This window comes from Ursus americanus, chromosome 6 (genome assembly GCF_024610735.1).
Source record: "Ursus americanus isolate L20-20 chromosome 6, mUrsAme1.1.p, whole genome shotgun sequence".
Taxonomy (NCBI): Eukaryota; Metazoa; Chordata; class Mammalia; order Carnivora; family Ursidae; genus Ursus; species Ursus americanus.
Genome location: NC_142132.1, coordinates 77,369,785 through 77,391,848, shown reverse-complemented (window position 1 = coordinate 77,391,848; position 22,064 = coordinate 77,369,785). Strand labels below are relative to the sequence as shown.

Here is a 22,064-nt window from a genome sequence, read left to right as displayed (position 1 = left end):
TTAACGGTAAATTCCTGGAAAGCAGACACCATCTATTTTAAATCTTGTTTTTAAAGAGATAGCCGATAATGTCTATCAGCTCTATTTGTAAAATAATTATAGTTACTCTTCTGGAAGTAACTATAATTGTTACTGGAAGTAACTGGAAGTAACTTTTCTGGAACATGGGAAGCATCCAAGTATATAAATAAATGAATAAACAGGGTTTTTTCCCCTCTAAGTTGCCCCCTAAAAGTCATATTTTAATGAATATCCTAAATGGGTGATTCTCAAGTGAGGGTGACCCCTTTCCCCACAGGAAACAGTGTCTGATGACCCTTTTGGTTGTTACTACGGGGAGAAAGAGATGCTATTGTCATCTAGTGAATAGAGGCCAAAGCTACTGTTAAATATTCTGTAATGTCCTGGATATCCCCCATGACACAGGATTATCCAGCCAAAAATCGTAATCATGCAGAGGTTGGGAAACCCTGCACTAGATTAAGAACCTTGCCACTCACACTGGATCTTGGACCAACATTGGCCTCACCTGGGAACTTATTAGAAATAGTGATTCTCAGACCCTGGCCCAGACCCACCACAGTCTTCCTTTACCAAGATCCCCAGGGGATGAGCATGTCCCTGAATGTTTAAAAAGCACTGGTAGCAAGTAATGCTATTTTTAAAAATAAACTTTAAGAATGGTTTCAGCTTTACCAAAAAAAAAATATATATATATAAATAGAGAGAGAGAGAGAGTCCCCATGCACCCTGTGCCGTTTCCCCTATTGTAAACATCTCCCATTAATACGGTACGTGTGTTACAATTAATGAGCCAATATCGATACTTCACCAGTAAGGAGAGCCCAGGCTTTACTCGTATTTTGTTAGTCTTTACCTAATGTTCTTTTTCGATTCCCCCATCCCGCTGAGGATATCGCTTTTTCATTTCATCTTCATGTCTCCTTAGGCACCTCTTGGCTGGGACAGTCTCTCAGAGGTTTTCTGTTTTTGATGATTTGGTGGTATTGAGCAGTACTGGTCAGATATTTTGTAAAATGTTCCTCAGTTGGAGTTTGCGTTTTTTTCTCATGGTTAGACCAGGATGATGTGATGTTTGGAGGAAGACCACAGAGCTAAGTATCCTCTTCAACACATCACATCAAGGGTCCAGCTGTCAACATGACTTACCACTGATTGTGACAAACTTGATTACCTGGCTGAGATTCTTCTTGGGTAATATTTTTATAACTTATATTTACTTTCATCAGATTCATATTTGCTTTACTGGCCAATCAAGGCTCTGTCCTTCTGTGGCTATCTTCCATGGTGGAATTTTGAAGGCCTACATCATTACAACTGCCAGATTTATTGTAGGCATGGAACTGCAAATTATAAATTTATAAATGAGCAACTTCGCAGATTAGGCGACTTGATTTTCTTTGGGGAAGCATACAGATTGCAGGAAAGGGCAAATCTGATTAATTGAAAGAGTGAAAACCACTCGTGGAACCAACAACTAATTGTTTTTTTTTTTTTTTTTTCCCAAAAAATGAGAAACCCAATTGGTAAGTTCAGTTCTGCATCCTGAAACCTATTAGATAGGAAATCAACATTTGGCTTCAAATAGGTGGTTTGGGGGAAGATTTTGCTTCCCTTGCAAAACCGCTCCTGACTTCTGCCTCCTGGTGTGGTAGGGTGATGTGCTAGGAGGTGGAAAATGAGGGCCACAGTTCCTGCACTTGCGCCGTGGCTTATGAATCATCATGTAGTAGCTATGATTGCATTATGTCTCGGGCTTTTTATCAGATTCTTTATCTGTACACTTTAATTATGTTGTTCCAAGCAACTGAGGTAAACAGATGTTAAAGTACTTTGACCACTTGGGGGTTGGTTGGGTATCTGACTCTTGGTTTTGGCTCAGGTCATGATCTCAGGGTTGTGGGATCGAGGCCCATGTTGGGCTCCGTGCTCAGTGTGGAGTCTTCTTGTCCTTCTCCCTCTGCTCCTCACCTTCTCTCTCTCTCATTAAAAAAAAAAAAATACGTTGACCTTTTTAAACCCACCTCCATGTAAGTTCCACCCATGACCCGTTACCATCACAGACTAACACAGCACTCCTCTCTGTCCTGACTCTGGTCTCCCCACCTGTGTTGGTGGCACTGCTACCTTACCACAATTCTCTTCTCCAAACTGGAGAGCTTCTGTCCCACCTGTAGACCTCAGCTCAGTGTTCTGCTTAAAAGTCAAAGCTGTCAGTGGGTCACCAGAAACACTCAGGAGGTATAGAAGTAGCTTAATCGTGGTCTAGACATGTAAATCGTCCTCAGCAAACAGCAGTTTACAATTTCAGCCTGACACAAAAATATCTACCACCCTCCCCCCACAACTCCTCCTAGACTCTTGAGGAAGGATGTTCCCAGAGGTCTCCAAGCCGGAATGTAAAGAACCCAGGAGCCATTTTGGACCGATGGGCTCTAAGAACTGCTTGTGTTTCTCTGTTTCAGTGATGTGTGAAGGGATAGAAGTTGTCACGTAATGGGAAGCGGGTCTCTAAGATGGACGAAATGCCAGCTTTCACTGCACACGTTCTTCCAGTAATGCTTGTGTGGAGCTTGGAGACATAACTCCTTAAGTCTCTTTCTTTAAAAATACTAAAAAGTAGCTTTACTTTCTACAATACTTTTCATTTTCTTTTTCGGTAAACATTTAAGAATCCCATAATCAGAGAGTTGGACTCAAACCTGAGACTGTCCGGGATCACTTTGTAGATGAATGCTGAAGCCATGGGAAAGGAGAAGAATGTGCATAGTCAGCTTACTGAGCCGGGATAAAATTAAGTTCTTTAGACACCAAGTATGATGTTCCATTTAATATTTCACACTGCATTGTATCTCTGAGTAGTATTCATGCAGCTTTTTTTTTTTTTTTTTTTAAGTAAAATGCTATACAAAACCTATTTCTTAGGGTAAGTTATAGGTGACACGGTGTTGGAATTTTTTTTTTTTTATTATAACAAGTTTATAGAGGGAACAGCAGAGTCATGAAATAAGAGTAAAGATACTAAAGGAACATTACCAAATTAGGTCAAAGGGAAATAACAAGGTTGATGTAATGTGACACTTACAAATAATTAGATGAAATACAATTGGACAAGATATTTTTATGGCTATGTTCTCTATGCTATGGGATTCTTAATGTTGGGGACTTCTGAGTATAGTCAGCACACAGTGCTACAGTTGTTTCAGATGTGCGACATGGTGATTCCACAGCTCTGTTATGCTGTAGTCTTTGAGATTTTTATTTAAACACTTTAGTTTTTTTGTTTTTTGCTTTTTGTTTTTTTCCGGATGAGAGGCCACAAAGTGAAGATCACTGTTCTTCTATTTGGGGAAATAGTGAAGTTAGAAGGGGAAATAGTGGAAAATTTCAAGAGCTTGCGCAAGTGGATACAGTTTCAGAATGGCTTCAATGTTAACATGCAGAAAGAAACACATTTGGAGGGAAATGTGTCCACACTCAATTATGATTATATATGCACAGTAACCAATTTCAAAAATCCGAGCTAGAGTTTATGATTGTGGCAAATTAGGTCCTAATAGCATTGACCGAAAATGTGGCTCTTAAGTAAAGAGTCACATCCTTGTGTTTGTGGATCTGATGCCTCCACTACGGTAAAATGCTAGTACATTTCTCTGCATTAAAGATACTTTCCAAAAATGCTTCTCTAGGAGAGGTAGAGGCATACCCAAAGATGATCGAAGAGGCCAACTGAGATGGTCAAGCTGGGGAAAATTCCAGAGATAGGATTTTCCTGGCTTTATCTCAAATGAATGCAATTGGAAAGAGGATATGTTTGCAAGCTATAAAGTCAGGAAAAGAACGGGTATAATATGTGCATTTGAAATCTTAAAATCCATTAAGGTTTAAAAAACATGAGACGACTGCAAAAAAAAAAAAAAAAAAATCCTATTGCTTCCCAGAGTGAGATACTTCCTTGTAACTTTATCCTATTACACGTCTGTGTGTCCTGTGTCTGCTCCGTAGGGGCCGTTTCCTTCCTATGTTCTGTTCTGACACTGGATGGTGGTCACAGAGGGCAGTTGAGGAAAAGTAGCAACTAAGCACCGAAGACCTGAGAGCTAGTCTCACTTTCTTAGTTAGACCACCTCCGTGTTATATCTAGCCAGTACTTTCTCCCCGCCCCAGTCCCTGCCCCGATGCATCGTGAATTTATGAAGGAGAAACTAAAGCCTAAAATGGGTGACTACCACGGTTGGCTAATCTAAGCTTTCTTCGTTTGTCAATTTCGTTTCAAAAATTTACGAATTCATTTTTAGCTACACTTTTTATTTGGTATTCATTTCAAAAGTTGATCAACATCATTTCCCTAGAACGAAGGCCAGCGTGCTTGTATTTCCCTTGTACACTGGCTGCAGGAGTGAGGGGAAGGGATGTGCTCATTCTGCCCTAGAGTGGGCTCGGGGCGTGACTCCGCACTTCCACGCCCTGGTCTCCAGCCTTCGGAGAGCAGTGCTGGAGTGGCAAGAAGCCCAAAGACGTCTACACAGGAGGCCTGAGTGCCAGTTTGGATTCTCGTCTAGCACTTTTCTTTTCCTTTTGCTACACTGTTGAGTTTTCTGGGACCTAATTGTTTTCCTCTATAAAATCAAGGGTGGGACGTGACCCAGCTCAAGTATTCGGAGACTCTCAGGAAATGGCTCTCCCGAGTCCTGTTTGCCCGTTCCCTTCTGTCTTAATCCAAGGTTTATAATTTCTTCTGTAGTCTCTACTTTTTAGCTCCAGGTAGTCAGAATCCGGATTCTTGCCTTTAGGCTATTTCTTTCCGATTTAAGCATCTGTCTCTTTACTGAATTGCCAGAAGAACATTAGTTTTCTGACTTTAATAATCTTCCCAGTGGAGGTTATCCGTTGTTATTCTTCAAACTTGGGAGTTGTACTCTTCTCATTAATTTTGCCAGAGAAGAGTGTATATTCATTTACTCACTAAAGCTCACTCGTTCAATATTTTGATTATTTGTGGACAGTGAGCTCATCAACCATTCAAATTTTGAGAATCCTCTCTAAATCAAGCTTTGTGCTGAAAATTTCAGTTTTTTGAAATAATCTTTGCTTAAGTGCTGTGTTTGTTGATTCTGGAACACTGTATATTGTTAGCGCTAAGTTACTAAGAAAACTTGGTTCTCATTGTGTCAAGGAAAGTGAGTTCTATTTCAGATGAACTTAATTCAGTCACGTGGCTAATTTCTGATCCTAATTCTGGTAGTTTCAGGATCACAGTATTCCCTGACTCCAAATCACCCCTCTTCCTCATTTGTAATAGGTGAAGATATGGCCACAACATAAGCAATTTGTCAGGACTTTTTTCCCTGCACAGTGCAAATATGACTAAATTTGTCTCTGATGATTAAAAATTATTTTTTATTCATGTTAATCTTAGGATACTTTTAAAATGGATTTACTTAATATTAAAGCCACTGCACTTCTAGGTGCCCTAGGCTTGTGGTTTAAAATAACTGTGGTTTATCCATGACTTCTAGAAGAAATAACATTCCTCTAGTTGGGGGGAATAAAAAAGCACCTGCCTTTGTCTATTTATTAATAAATTTCTATCAGGTTAAAAGCATTTGTATTAACAGAAAAAGTGGTGTTAACAGTAAAAGTGTTTTTAAAAAAGTTGTTTGACTTACATTGTAACATGCCAAACCACTTAGTGGTTAAAACAATTTATTTCCCTTGGTTCTCTGTGTTTTCTGGGTTCAGTAGATGTTTCTTGTGTGGGACCCATTGTATGACTGTAGTTAGATGGCAGCTGGGGATAGAGTTATCTGGCTACTTTGCCAGGTTGGACGTTCAAGATAACCCAATCGCGTGGTAGACGATTGGTGCCATTGGCCGGAGCTCAAATGAAGTATCTAAACATCAGCCCTCGATGTAGCTTGAGTAGCTCACAACATGGAGGTTGGGTTCCCAGGGGAGCATTTCCAGAGACAGGAAGCAGAAGCTGGAAGCTGCCAGGCCAGCTTTGTCTCCACCATATTTTATTAGCCAAAGCAATCATAGGGTCTGACTAGATTTAAAGAGGTTGAACCACCTCCTGATGGGGGGAGTGGTAAAGGCATGTTGCAGAAGACCTTGCAAGATGGGAGATATTGTTATGGGATCTTTGGAAAATACAATCAATCCTAGCAGTTTAAAAAAGAATGTCCTATAGGGGGTAAACAGAAGGGGGAATGAACCATGAGAGACTGTGGACTCTGGGAAACAAACTGAGGGCTTCAGAGGGGAGGGGGTGGGGGATGGGATAGGCTGGTGATGGGTATTAAGGAGGGCACATATTGCACGGTGCACTGGGTATTATATGCAAGTAATGAATCATGGAACATTGCATCAAAAACTGGGGATGTACTGTATGGTGACTAATATAACAAAATAAAAATTATTTTAAAAATGTCCTATAAAAAATAAGTAAAGAAAGAAATGTCCTATCGGGGCACCTGGGTGGCTCAGTCAGTTAAGTGTCTGCTTTCAGCTCAGGTCTTGATCCCAGGGTCCTAGGGTCGAGTCCTGAATGGGGCTCTCTGCTCAGCAGGGAGTCTGCTTCTCCCTTTCCCTCTCCATGTTCTCTCTCTCTCAAATAAAAAAATCTTAAAAAAAAAAAATGTCCTATCATATTCCTTAACGCTGGGATCGACCAAGTGTGGTCGGAAGGCCAACTCCAGCCCTCTGCCTGTTTTGTAAATAAAGTTTTATTAGAATACAGCCATGCTCATACATTTATGTGTTGTCTATGGCGGCTTTCACGCTACAACCAAACAGTGGAGTAGCTGCAACAAAGACCATATGGCCTGAATGTTTACAGTATGGTCCTTTACAGAAAAAAAAATTGCCAACTCCTGCCTTAATGTCTCCATTTTTTAAAGAACATTATTCATTGAGGACACTTGTTAATACTTACATGAATTAAACTTTTTATTGCCTGTGAATTTTTCCTATTGCCTTTTTCTCTAAGTGGACTCTCCCAACTGTAAGAGTGTCCATGACCCTATCCTGGTCCTCTGATACAGAGTTTCCATGAAACCTGGTTTTCCTCTTAAGAATAGAAGCCCTCCCTTCTGTTGGCACCCCACCACCCAAATGTGGGCTTTGTTGTCTGCTTCTGGGGTTCCTTTGCTTGTTTGCTCAGACACTACGGGGTACAGTGGTCCTCAAGCCCAGCCTGTCAGCAAATGGAAATCACCTGCAGGGTGTTAAGAATTCCAGAAATCCATACCCTGCCCTCAGAGATCCTGGTTTGCTGGACCTGGGCTGGATTATATGCATCAGCACTGAAAAATTGATACGCAGTGTGCCTAAAGAAGAACACTGAACAGCTATTGTTCATTTTAAAGTCTAGTTAAATCCTCAATAAAGCAATCCATCATCTGTAAGGTAGTAAAAATATATCCACCTCTTGCAAGGAACGGACTCCAATTTGATCTGAAAATAGACTTTGTGTGCTCATTAACTGCTAGAAAGACTTTTTTTTTTTTTTTTTTTTTTTTAAGAAAGACCAAGTGCCTTTGATGGGGGGGAGGTGGCACTTTTTTATATAAAGAAACATGAACAGAGAAGGAGAGGTAGAGTATGGGAGGAAATAAATGGTGGTGGAATAGGGGGATTTTAGTCCTCCTACCGGTTGCTAATTGTGGGAATTAGAATAGCTAGTAGGCGAGATAATGTTGAAATGCGTGAGCTGTGGGAAATAGTGAGGGTCTTAGCATGGAGCTTTCTGGAAAGAAGAGCCAAGGACAAAGAATTAAATCCTGCCTTGGGGGGCGCCTGGGTGGCGCAGCGGTTAAGCGTCTGCCTTCGGCTCAGGGCGTGATCCCGGTGTTATGGGATCGAGCCCCACATCAGGCTCTTCCACTATGAGCCTGCTTCTTCCTCTCCCACTCCCCCTGCTTGTGTTCCCTCTCTCACTGGCTGTCTCTGTCTCTGTCAAATAAATAAATAAATAAAATCTTAAAAAAAAAAAAAAAATCCTGCCTTGGGCAGGCTGCTATGGAGTGTTTACGTGTGTTGGAGGCAAGGGAGTGGGCAGGTAAATGGGATCCAAAGTTAAAGGTCAGACTTGGAGGGGAAAAAAATCCTATTTTCTGTTACCACCATAACCCGTTTCATCTTACAGGTGAATCCCACGTGACAGGGGCATACAAATCTAGAGCTGGTCTTGAATAAGTTTAAATGAGGTGCTTCAATCCTAGTTCAGTCACAGTATGTAGAGAACCTGCCTTTATCTGGATAATAAGGGAAAACAAAGCAAGCTCATTTCCAAAAGGCAGCATCTTGAATACTTTCCGTAACTGTAATATCAGGCATACTAATTCGGTGACTTAGATATAATTTCAGATTGTAATGGTATTTTCATTTTTAATTAGACTGAAAGCTTCAGTGACTGGTATGAATGAAGCACATTTTCTGCCAAAGTCATGCTGCTATCATGCATTATTTATAATGTGCTACTGATTTTTGTTTGTTTGTTTGTTTCACTAAACCATACATGATTTGTCTCCCCCACCAAAGACTTTAAAAACTAGAAGAGATAGTAGATAAATCAACTGAATTATAGAAAGGTGTGGTCTTTTAAAGCTAAGTGTGTGTGTGTGTGTGTGTGTGTGTGTGTGTGTGTGTACACCCACAGTGAATATGGGGATGGTTTTAAAGTAACATTGCTGAGAGTGTAAGTGAAAAATTGATCTTCCTTGCTTAAAGAAGAAATAATTGTTCAGAGGGATGACCGTTAGAGATGTTAAAAGATAACTGAGGCATATTCAAAATTTTAGGAGTTTATTTGAGCCGAAGTCAATTCAAATCAGGCGGTCTCCCATCTAGCAGACAGAAAGGAGCGTCGAAGAGCTGAGCTATACAGAATGAAAGACTTTTAGAGGCAGAAGGGAGCAGGAACAAGGAAGTTAAACCAGGTGAAAAAGTGGGGTGGTTATTGAGAGGTTACTGTAGGGGATGGCAGGGGTCTGTCAAGCCAATTGCCTAACTAATGTGGGTCAGGCGGTTCCTGATGAAAGGATGGGTGTAAGATCCCATTCCTGGGGGAGCCGAAATTGTAATTCAGTTAAGTCTTGTTTCGGTGACCTGGAGCTTAGCATAAGTTCGTTTTGGACCCGTTGTCTTGTTTTTAATAGAGTAAAAAGGATGTCGCCGTGCTGTCCAGTAGAACTTTCTAAAGGACAGGAGGATTATTCTGCACTGCTCAGTATGGCAGCCACGTATAGCATTTGATGTGTGTCTAGGGCAACGGAAGAATTTAATTTTAAGTTTTAGTTATTTTGGATTAACTTCACTTTTAAATAGCCCCGGTGTGGCAAATGGTTCCCATATTGGAGAGTACAGCACAAAGAAAACAAAATGTTCTTGGAGAAGAGGGTAAAGAGATTGAAAACAATTGTCCATCATGGTAGTGATAATCCATAAAGCGTTAATGTTTAGGATCACAGCTTTGTCACCATCATCACAGAGGAAAATGGACACATTTTTCTTTCTAGAGATTCATCTTAATAGTGTTTTTAGAAATTACGGTAATAAAAATTAGTCTTTGATAATTATAAATCTAGCCTGTCCAACAGATACTGTGATTATGGAAAAATATTGTTCCGTTGTCTAGTTTACAAAACTTGATCTAAAATGCCGTGTGTCACCTTTAGGTTGAATATGACAAAAAACAGTGAAGCAGATTTAGTCACAAGGGATATCTCATCAAGTAGTTAATTTGTAGAAAAATTTCATTTTTTCAATTTGAGGGAACAGATGGCCTATTCATTAAAATTCAAAAGTAGATAATTACTTGATTCCAGTATTTTTAGCAAAAGGACATTTTATAACATTATGTTTGGGGAAGACTCATAGGTCTTAAAATGTCTTGTGTGGCTGGACACATAAATTCTCCACCATCTACGACTGCCTGCCATGCTAACTGAATAAGTCAGTTAAAAATAGCCTTGCAGCTCTTCTTCACGAAAACAGTCACTTAAAAAAAGCAAAAAAACAAAACAAAACAAACCCACTCGTCTGTCTGAACAAAGATCTTCACATTATCCCCTGAACCCTGCCCAAACATTCAATCAGCAAATATTTATCATTTTTGTGCTAGACACTTGAGACTAGGATATACGTTTGAAAAGATTGTCCCAGCCCTTAAGAAGGAAAGTCCAAAGGTAAATATGTTCATTGACTTAAATGTCCTGCATTTTTTAAAATTGAATGGTGTTCCCTTCACCATGGGCATTTTCTTAGGTGCACCATCCTCATAAGCTTATGGTAAAATCCAAGAGAATAAGAAATAGATTTCAGTGCATATACATTCCCAAGCTCCCTGCTGTCAGTCGTATCCTATTCGAGGGGCAGACTTTTCCCTAGATGACGGTCACACAAGGACCCCTCCCAAGAAAGGGAAATGCCTCATCTAGAGAACAGTGGAATGCAAATCTGCAAGCCCTTTTCCAGGACCCCTGGGGCCAGAGGTTTGAGAATTTGTAGTTTTTCAGACTTGAGAAGAGTAATATGGTCCATATACTGCTTGTTGTATAATACCCCCACTTGGGTCTGGGACAAGCGCTCTACCAAGCACATGAACATACCCGTAGCAAGATATACAAATGGTCATTTAGGTCAGATACAGACTATAGACGGTCTCCTCCTAGGTCAGGTCGGGTTATGAAGGCAAATGAGAAAACTACCTGGGACTTTAAAAAATAGATAGGAAGTTGAGGACTGGATAGTAACCAACATCACGGCTCGGGCCCCCCCAACAGGCCGCTCTCCCAGGGACTGCGGATATTCAGATGACCCACACAAGTTAGCTGTTTGGGCTCTGTGCATAAAGAGTTCCATGAAGGACCATCAGCAAGAGTTCGCATGGCTGGAGGTTCTGACCGGTAGTCAGAAGATTTATATAAGAAAGAAAGGTCTTCTAATAGCCAATGCAGAGCTCCAGGCGATCAGAACCCCGAGCTGTTAATTCTGATACCTTAACCTACTACCTTTTCTCTTTGCTACATTGCGTCCTATTTCCCTGTCTCTCTCCTGTTATTCCACAATTCACCTGCCGTCGTTCCCATTTCTCTGTGAGTCTTTTCTCTGGCTCTTCTTCACCTGCACCTTCTCTAGTGTAATATTCATACTCTGTCTGCCCCGCAACTACCGATGGTACATGGGGCTTGGAGTTTTGTCCAAGTCTCTTCTATAAGAAGTCCTAACTAACTCAATTCATGGTTTCAGCGACTTTGGGAGACTTGTTTCGTGACATGCCTTGGTGCAATTGCAAAAAGCTAGAATGTGCCTATTCAGAATGTTCTTGTGAACATCTCATTATCTTCTGGAATATGGCCATAAAATTGAGCTCACAAATGGCTGCTCATTAATAAGGACAGGTTCAACCCAGGATCAAATCTTTGAGAGTATCCTATAGGCATACTGGGCACAGAGAGAAACTAAACATGCTTTTTGCCCGTTGTAAGCATGGGCTCATTCATCACGTTGACATTCATATTTTTCTGTTAGGTGGGATTTCTGTTTGTTTGGTGGTCTGTGCTTCTCACAGTATCTGTGTCTCACTGCAGGTGTGAATCATCTCTGGAGGTTTTCCCTCTGTTTCTGTTTTTAATTCATTTTGATACTGTCATGATACCCACTAAAGGGGTTCGTATTACCTTCTGACATTACCAGGTTCATCTTTACGACTGGCTGCATTTTCTAACCATAGAATTGGAGAAACTGATGCCTATTCATTTATCAGAAAGTTATATCAGATGCCAGATGTGATTTCTTTTTTCCCAGAGCAAATGAACAATCACAACAAAAAGACCATCTCTTTGCCTTTATCTTCGTAGAGTGTTAAAAGCACAGGTCTTTGGTTGACCCCCGTGTACCGATATCAGACAGCTTTTAAGAAAATAGAAGTCTTAATTAATGGATGTTTAAGCTGCCTCCTCTAATAATACATAGCTATGATTCATTGTTGTTTTTGTTTTTGCTTTGTTCTGTTTTTTAATTTGGGACAATATTTTCCAGGACCTGTTTAATCTTTCCCCTTACCAAAAACCTGCTGGTTATAGTGACTACATTTCAGTTGTGGTCAAACTGGCATACTGCCCAAAATGGGTTCAATAATCCTGTGGCCCGAGTGTTTTCTCCTCTCCGCAGAGTTGTGTCAGCACAGGAAAGTCTTCAGATTTTGCTGCGCTTTGTAATGAATAAAATATGTGGGAAATGGGAAGGACTTCTGTAAGCCCTTTTGTCTCCGTCTCACTGAAGAGCTTCAATTTTATTCTTTCTAATCCTGGAGTTGTCAGCTGGCCCCATGCCATCTTTCCTGTCTTTATACTTTCCCAGTAGAGACCAAGGACTTCAAAGTGTGTTAGGAGAACCTAAAAACTAAAGGCCCAGGGCTGGTGAACTTTAATATTATTTTTCCCAGGGAGGCAGCAGTGATATACAAGACAGTGTGTTTTCTTAGTGTTCAGGCATAATTTAAAACCACCCCGCACCAAAAGTCGTCTTTATTGAACCTGTATGCTGAAGCCTAACGTTAGATGCCGGATTTTTCTGATAATATTTTGGTCTATTTTTATATTCTAATTTTTCTGTAAAACCAGCTATTGGACAGAAGCATGACATTCGTTTAACATCTGTTTTGTAATCTTCACAATGTAAATACTGTATATTTTGCTTTCGATCTGTTGGTAATCACTACCCTGTCTGGAGGCAGAGTGCCAATTCCTATTTACTTCTCTGGGGTGTGGGTGTGGTGGGAGACAGTTTATAAAAGAAAAAATAAACTAGTCGCTCAAATGAAAACTGGTCTGTTCTTCATGTGAGTCAGTGGATGAACTCAAATCAGGAAAAACTGAAAAATAAATATTGGCCTTGAGATCATTAAGAGGTGCTTGAATTCGAAACATAAGTTAGGACATTTTGAGATAGGGACAAATTATTCATGGATGGTGCTAGTCATTAGGAATAATATTTTTCTATGGGAATTAATTTCTTAAATTTATTCATTACTGTTCAAGACTAGGTAGAACTTCACATCCTTTTAAATATTTTAAGCCTACTGGGTTTCTTTATAAAATCCCTCAACACAGTAGAAGGGTGATTAACATTAACACTATTACTGTGGAATAATAGTTTTTTTAATATCCAAGATAAAATTTATATTTTTATAATTTCCATTTAAACAGTGTATCTAGTTTTTTTCCTTTTTTTAATTATTGGATTTGTGCTGATTAAGCCAACATTTCCCCTGTCCCTCCTATGACCAAAGATATATTAATAAAATAATTCTCTAAGGTAAGAGGCAGGCCAGATGGCCAGGGAACCAATTACCATTAGTTGGCAAACAATGAGATGGGATCCATGATTTGGGGCTTGTAACAAGCAATCCTACAAGCTTGTCTTCAACTTGTTTTATTATAAATCTACTTCGTTATCTCTTAGATAAATTCTGGGCTGTCAATGATAGTTATTAATACCATGGTAAGACTCTATGAGGAGTCTAGAGGATTATTCGTTTAGCAAGGGGTTCTTACTCTTTTTTTTTTTTTTTCTTTTTTGTGCCAGGGGAAATCTGATGCCTGGGGACCTCATTTCAAAATATTTTTAAGTGCATAAAATTGGCTACTTTAGATTTCCAAGGAAACCAATTATATCAAAAATCAATAAATTATAGAAGTTGTGATTCACTAATACATGTGTATTTTTTAACACATTAAATAATAAGATCTAACACTGTGTCTGATAACTACCGTGAATTTGAAGGAGTGAGTATAAACAATATTTAAAGCTATCCAGGACTGTGTCCAGTATTGGGCTCCTTGCTCAGCCGTGAGTCTGCTTCTCCTGCTGCCTGCTCCTTCCCCTGCTCATGCTCTCTCTCTCTGACAAATAAATAAAATCTAAAAAAAAGGTATCTACAACTGTCTAACAAAATGTGATTTCTATTGGTAACAGTATCATAAGTATGTTAAACCATAATACGGTTTGTTACTACGGAAAAGCCCCATTTCAATGAGAAGTTAATAAAAATAACAATATGAAGATTTTATCCAAGTTCTCAGCCCCCTGAGCTGTACTTGGTTAAGGACCTTTGAACTCAACTGTGACATTTGAAATCTAGAATCGGCATGTGAGGCTGACCTGTGAGGCTGCAGACTTGGGTTAATTTAGAGAAGATCCCAGTTTGTGTGAAGACTAGACACACCAGGGCTGGGAATTTGGGTTTGGTCCCAGAGAAACGAGTGTGAATTTCTTAGCAGGGGGATGGTTTATCAGAATAACCCTCAAGGAAGATGATTTGTTCTCTTCGCTCTGTAGTTGGGTGGCCGAGAATCTAGGGAAGGGGCCGTGAGCATCGTGAACAAGGTGTTACAGGTAGAGTTTCAGTGAAGGGACAAATGGGGTGGCTTGGGCTTGATGACTGTAAGGGGTATTTGTACTTATTGCTTGTGTCATGTACAGATGACGTGCCGTCCTTAGTCACAGAGTGAAGCTGGGAAGGGATGGATGGTGATTGGGGGAGGAAAATGAGGTCACCCATGATGACGAGGGTTGGCGTGACTGCCCTAAAGGCAGCAAGAGCAATTCTTTGAGGAAGAGTGAGAGGCCAAAGTGTCTCTGACTCCTAAACATTCTTGTAAAGGATAATAAAGCACTAAGAACATTAGTCTTCTAATTTAGCAGTTACTAGGTGCCCATGTGAAATCCCCATGTTTTCAACAGTTTTATTTGGGAAATAATTCACATCCCATCAATTTACCCTTTTAAGGTGTTTGCTTCAATCTGGTCTAGAATATTCAAAGTTGTGCCTCCAGAACCATCCAAACCCCCCCGTACAGTTTAGAGCATCTCATTACGCCCCAAAAGAAACTCTGTATCCCTGAACTGTCACACCCCAACCCCTCCATCCCTCCTGGCCCTAGACAGTTATTAGGGTGCCTTCTGCCGCTCCAGGTTTGCCTGTTCTGGGTGGTGCACAGAATGGAGTACTAGAGAGCGCGGTCTTTGTGACTGACTGCCTTAGTGTGTGTTCGGAGTTCATCCGTGCTATTGCGAGCTCGGTACTCCGTTCCTTAGTGTGGCGGAATAACATGTCATTTTGTTTATCTGCTCATTAGCTAGGTCCTCGGTGAGCGTGGGGGACGTGCATTCTGCCATTCCCCCAGACTGCACAGGACAGGTGCATTTGGCTGTTTTCTTCCACCCTCTGGTTCTCTTAAAATACTACCCTGACTTCGCATTATTCTGTTCTGTGGTTTACAGGAGGGTGAACACCCTCTTCTTCGTATGGGCAGCAGCTTTCAAACAGAATCCTCCCCTTCCTCCCCTGCCCCAGGCCATTTGTACAACAGCTTTCGAGAGAATAAATTCAAATGTTCTTTTTCATCTTTTTGTAGATGTTTAGAGTATTTTCCAGGGTAGATGGTTGTTACTTTTTTTTTTTTCTCTCTCTGCTTTTTAAAAATGTGAAGGAAGGTGACTGCTCACCATTTACCCTGGAGAATCCTGGTCTTGTGTAAAGGGGGAAAATACTACACGTTAGTTTACATCAAGTATAGATATTTTAAAGCGTCAAATAATAATTCTCTTTGTGTGACATGTACTACTGGGTAACAAAGTACAGAAATACTTCTGTAAGTGGGATGGGAGGGTGACGCTTTTAATTTGTGTGTTTCTTGTAGACTACATAGGCAGTATAATTAAAGTGAAATCCGAATTCTGTCTTCCAAGCGTGATCACCGATGTGGTCATCCTCACTGATATTTCAATCTGGTCACCAGTGAGTACCTACTGACCCCCTACTACTTAGAAGCAGGTGTTGCATGGTTGCCTCTCCATCAGTTTAGGGCTTACTAATATTTGTGGAAGACACACACCACGCTTTCAGATAAATCTCACACATTAATCCTTTGAAGCAGCTAGTGATGATCTCCATCGCACAGATGCAGAAACTGCCGAATGATGGCCATGACCAGAGCAGCGAGAACAGCAAGCTGGCTTAGACCTTCTGATTTCTAAATCTTTCCTCCTCTAGCTTCAGAAGAGCCTTTACAAAGCTAAACAAAGGTGCCAGAGGGGCTTAGGAAAAGAGCTCCTCTCTGACTGAAGCCAGGATCATTCACTTGTTGACTGTAGATACTTTTCTGGCCTCAGGTGAAGTTGAATGAAGTGCTCTTTTGATGTGTAAAGGCTGGTACCCACCCCTCAAGGATCTGCAAACTCCCTTGTCAGTTTCTCACACTTGCATGATTTACGTAATTCCTCCCGGATCTCTGCTCATCTGCCCCAGAACCTGCTTGACTTCCTCTTGGACCTTTCCACGCAGGACACCTTCCCCCAAGCACTTTTCCTCTCCAAGCCCTGCGCACCAGAGATCTGTGAAGCAGACTCATTTGGGGAGAAAGGTAGGACGTTAATTCTGGCAACAAATAGCTGAATATTGTACATTAGACACCCCTTTTCCTAAAACCTGAAGCTTCCTACTGGCCCCTTTCTTGGAAATTCCTGGCTTCCTGCCCATTTCCCTTCTCCCCTCCCTGCCTTGGCTCCTGTATCCCTCTGCTCCTTCTAGATCCTTAGCATGATGACCTTGGGACCCTGCCTTGAGCACTCTTTAAAACTGCCTTTTTTTTTTTTTTGTTGTTCTAAAGGAAATTTTAAGAACGACTCAACCTGTATCTTCGTCTTGCCACAGTATTATCTAATTGTCCTAACCCTATAAAATAAGATACTATTATCACAAATCTGTAGTGAGGTCATCGAGACAGAGTTCAATCATTTCTTCAAGATCCTGCAGTCTGTCAGCCCCCCAGCCAGGTCCTGGTATTCTCAAGTGTGTCTGGAAAAGACTGCCACTCCAGCATCAGTAGGATATTCTTGTTAAGTCTTGCTTCAAAATGTTCTGTACTTCTTTTTCAGATGACATCTGCTGGGGAAAATTATCCAGTAAATAGCTCTGTGGCTTGATTCAATCCAGTGGCAGTAGGGTTTGCTTAAATATTGCAACCTGGTGTTAACCTTTTTTTTAGCTTGCAATTTCTATATCCTGGAGGTTAAATAACAAATAGTGGAAGTCAAAAATTTCCCTTTAAATGTAGAGTATTTTGTACGTGCACGGATTAAATCAGGTGTTCTCTATGTCGACACTGCTCCCATTTGGGGCTGGATGATGCTTTGTTGGCAGGAGGGGGGGGTGTCTGCGTCCTAGGGTGTTTAGCCACATTCCTGGATTCTGCTGACTAAAACCCAGGGGGAAACCCTGTCCCCGAGTTGTGACCACCAAAAATGTTCCCAGACATTGCCAAATATTCCCTGGGAACAAAATCGCCCCCAGTTGAGAATGCTGTCTTACAGTGAACTCTCCCAAGCTTAATATTAAAACAAAACAAAAACCCGAGGGACGCCCACAAGTCTGATGGTGTTAGTGGTACTTTGCTATGTGCCTGTCTTTAAGGAAATACAGGACGGGCCATTAATTGTTGAGGCTAATTGCAGGTGCTCATGAATTACAGAAATGATAGAGCAAGAATGCATTATATATTGCTGGAATTCAGCTTAATAAACTTGACTTAATTAAGACAAATTATCGGTTCAACTCTCATTTACTCAGGGAATGATCAGTCTACTCTCCTTTCCTGCGTGTGTATATCTGTCCTCTGTCTTCGCTTTTCTTATCACTAGAAATTGAAATTAGTCCACGGGCATTCATCTAGTGCTTTTTGTATACTTTGAAGTGCTAGAGTTGGGGCTCCTGCGTGGCTTAGTCGGTTAAATGTCCACCTTCAGCTCAGGTCATGATCCCGGGGTCCTGGGATCGAGCCCTGCATCTGTCTCCCTGCTCAGCGGGGAGCCTGCTTCTCCCTTTCCCTCTGCCTGCCTCTCCTCCTGCTTGTGCTCTCTTGCGCTCTTCTTTCTGTCAAGTAAATAAATAAAATCTTTAAAAAAAAGTGCTAGAGTTTTAAAACACAATGTGTGTAAAGATTATAGACTTAGGATGCTTGTGAAATCCTTCCAGAATCCTGTTCATAGCAGGTAAGTGGCTGACCCATCTATGATAGTTTCTGTATGTTCTCCGAGGGCAGAAATGCTGCAATGTAAGTTGTTCATTCCATATTTCCACTTTGATGATTCAGATGATTCTCTGGATCCAAACTGCTTAAATTTCAGTCTGTCTGTAAATATGTGCGTATGCCCTATGACCTCAGAGATAGAAGCAAAGGAAAGTAAAGTTCGAGTATCTGGGTGTGGATGTTAGGGTTTTCTCTCTCTCTCTCTCTCTCTCTATCTCTCTGTGTGTCTCTCTGTCTCCATAAGTCGGATAGTCAGATTTTTAGTTCTGGACACTTCATTTATGTTTTTGATTCTTTCATTCAAAAGAGAGACCAGGGTATTGATAGCAGTCGTGACCAGAAGGGAAATCAGATTGCCTAATTGAAGAAGAAACAAAGGTCTTCACTCCTGTATCTTCAAAGCACTTCTTAAACCTCAGACTCTGACTCATTCCACTTGGGTAACTAGTACTTTGTGCTCCCTGGAAGAATTATTGCTATGATGATATAAAAAAAAAGTGACTCCTTTGAATGGGAAGCTTGGTCCTAACCAAAGTAGGATAAGAACCTGATGATTAAAGAAACTGTAACACAAATAGCTTAGGGAAAAACAAAACAAAACAAAACAAAACCAACAACAACCCTTCCCTCCTCCTCTCCCCCAGGAGAAAACTAATAAGCAAAATCCCTAACTAGAAGTGGGTGACACAAACTTTGGAAGAAATGCATCCTAAAACAGGGCAGTTTCTCACAGGTTTTCATTCAGTGGCCAAAGAATGATTTTCAATCATCAAGATTAACACCTCATCTAAGGAGTAAGAGTTTAGGTCCAGAGAGACCATACCTATTTGGATTTGAAAGCGATCTTGAAGGGCAAATTGGTAAGGTGCTGACCTACTGTCGTTCTTTAATTCAAGAACAAACTCGAGTCTCCTAGTGAGGCTGTCTTTTTCCTTCTTACCCTGACTGAAGAAAGATCCAGCTAAATGAACTACAGATTTGAAGGGGATATCTACGAATATAGTCTGTCCCTGGCAACTGGATGGGTTTTTCCCTGTGGCCCGTGGCAGCCTTAGCGATTTCTAGTGTCTTCCCCACATGAAACACCCCCAATCTAAAATAACCCTGTGAGGCAAGTCAGACAACATAGATAGTATCCCTAATCCATTAGGAAAGCAGAAAGTAGCGACTGAAAAGTCTCATCCCAAGAGGGAAAACATTTTCTTCTTATCCCTGTGAGATGACGATGTTCACTAAATTTACTGTGGTAATGACTTAGCATTCTATGTTAGTAAAGACATCCTTCTATAGACCTTAAATTTATACAGTGCTCTATGCCAATTACATCTTAATAAAACCAAAAGAAGGAAAAAGAACAGATCCGTAAGTGAGCCTCATCTCCTAGAGGGAATATGCCCGGGCTGGTGACGACACAGCTCAACCATCACGTGCTGGATATTCCTGTAGAATCTAGCAGCTACAGAAACCCATAGGAGAGAATCCATAATGTATAAGCCGTGGGCTCAAACCTACAAAATCATGAAGGTGTAGTCAGCCGGACGGGAGGAGGGGAGGGACGGGAGGTCTTGTCTAGATGGGACCTTTGATATAACACCTATCTGGCTGTAATGGCCAATCAAGTTGTCCTGAACGTTCCAACCAAGGTTATTGGAACGAAGCTCAAAGTGTTCATAATTAGGTGATTGCCAGCCATTCTAGTTCAGCCTGCCAGTAATAAATCTCTAAGCTGATTTGCCTTAATCGTGAAAGTCCTTATGGCACAAAACCACAGGTTAGTGAGAAACCCAGAAAGATACACAAAGCCAGGCAATGCTGGCTCTCCTTGTAAACTCAATTTCTTTTATTTATAGGACCTACTCAATTCTTACGAAAGATAGACAAAAGTATAGATACTTTGTAATGGAGCTCCTCACACTTAGCATCTCCCAAGGGTGGCATGTGAACTGTGATGCCAGAAAGCAGAACGTGGGTTGGTTTTTGGTCAAGGTGGCAAATATCAGGACTTAGGGCTCAGCTCATTCCATCAGCAATGGGCATATGGACCTGAAGTAGAATAAAAAATATGTACAAGGGGGGTGGCTGGGTGGCTGGGTGGCTCAGTTGGTGAAGCATCTGCCTTTGGCTCAGGTCATGGTCCCAGGGTCCTGGGATCGAGCCCCACATCGGGCTCCCTGCTCAGGGGAGTCCACTTCTCCCTCTCCCTCTGCCCCTCCCCCCACTTGTGTGTGCACACACTCTCTCTCTCTAATAAATAAAATCTTTAAAAACAATACATTCAAGATGCTATGATAAAGCTTTCAATCAGTCACACTCGTTGCAGGGGTGATAAGAACTGAATGGAACAGTCACCCTGAAATCTTTTATGAGCAACTGTTCCAGTACCTGTCCTGTAAACAACTAGCAGTTTAGCAAAATCCAAATAAAAATGATTCAGATGTTTCTTTTTTATGGTGCGGAGTGTGCATAGTAAAAATAATGCCAGTATAATGTATGTTTTTAAAAGCAGAAGTGGATAAAAAGAACACAAGCAGGATGTATAGATGGACCACATTTCAGATGGGCCTTAGTTGCCCAAATAACAGTTCTAATAGCCTCTAGTCACTTCAAGTTCAGTTAGGGAAAATGATGGAAAAGTCTAGAACTTTATTAGGATGTTCTGAAAATGCCTTTCTGCTACTCTTGAAGGAAAAAAAATCTTTGATTTGGAATCTAGCATATTTGAAAATTAAAGTATTAAACAGTCGTGAATACATGCTAATGAATCTCTGCGATTTCTTTAAGAGAAATAGAAATTACATTAATCAATGCTGACCTGAAGTATATTCATCAAAATGCACTCCTGAAGTTAATAGCAAATTATAATTATATAGAAACCTCCACGCTGGGTTCTTTCTGAGTTGGTAGAAGCCTCTGGCAAAAGCATGCTCTATTTTGAGCCTAAGTGACTTCTTCCCTATTTGTCTTATCCTACATTGTTCCCCTCACCACCAAAATAAACACCCATAGACCTACCTACTTCCTATGCAAGTGAAGTCAATTTAAACCAAACCTCAAAGGTAGCCATGGAGTGGAACAAAGTGTGGGGGGAAGTCTAAGACCTCCAAGGGGAGTGGTTTCAAGATGGCGCTGACACCCGTAAGGACGGGTGTGTGCAGCAAGCTTGTGACGGTCCTATTCTTACGTTTCATAGGCGGACCGCACGCTGTACAGAAATCATCTGTAGGTGTATGAGCACTTCTAACTTTGCCTCAAGGTTGCTGTGTGGCACAGTGAATGAGCTTAACCAAATTCACACTTCACATTAATAACTTACAGTACTGGCCTCTTGGAAATCAGAACGCTTCCAAATGTCTTTGAAAGAACTCTCTAATTAATGCCATGTGTGTACCTAACTTTTTAACACCCAGTGGATCCTGCCTCCCTGAATTACTTCTTCCACCCACACAGCAGGTAGAAGGAAGGAAAAGTGATCTCACTGTGACTCAGTAACATTTTACAAACACTGTGTTTCTGCTTACCATTTAGATATTTCTGTTCATTAAAAAAAAAAAAAGGTGCTGTCTGGACCCCTCTGATCTATCATATGTGATCCGACTCCTTCCTTCCTTGGCTATTGTGAATATACTGAACCTGTAGTATTTAACTGAACCTGGAAAAGATGCTTTACACCCAAATTTCTATTTCTCAAATACAATCTGCTCCAGTAAATCTCTTCTTAAAAAGATTTTTTTTGCTCTTCTAATTAATATGGATTATAACCTTCTGTTACCAACACTAATGATTCATATATATGCATATCTATCATATATAAACTTATTTATACCTGTCTGTATATCCATATATACACATATATAATTATGCATACCTATCTTTAAAAAAATGAGTTAGATGTGAATAAATTAGGTGAATATAAAATAGGATCAAGAAAATGAGTTGGAACCAGAA

The 22,064-nt window shown here is 40.7% G+C and overlaps 1 protein-coding gene across 2 annotated transcripts in view; it reads left to right on the top strand.

The window, feature by feature from the left end:
* PRKG1 (protein kinase cGMP-dependent 1) overlaps nucleotides 1-22,064 on the top strand; it is a 1,185,335-nt gene that overhangs the window by 412,315 nt on the left and 750,956 nt on the right. The gene's annotated exons all lie outside the window — the stretch shown is intronic.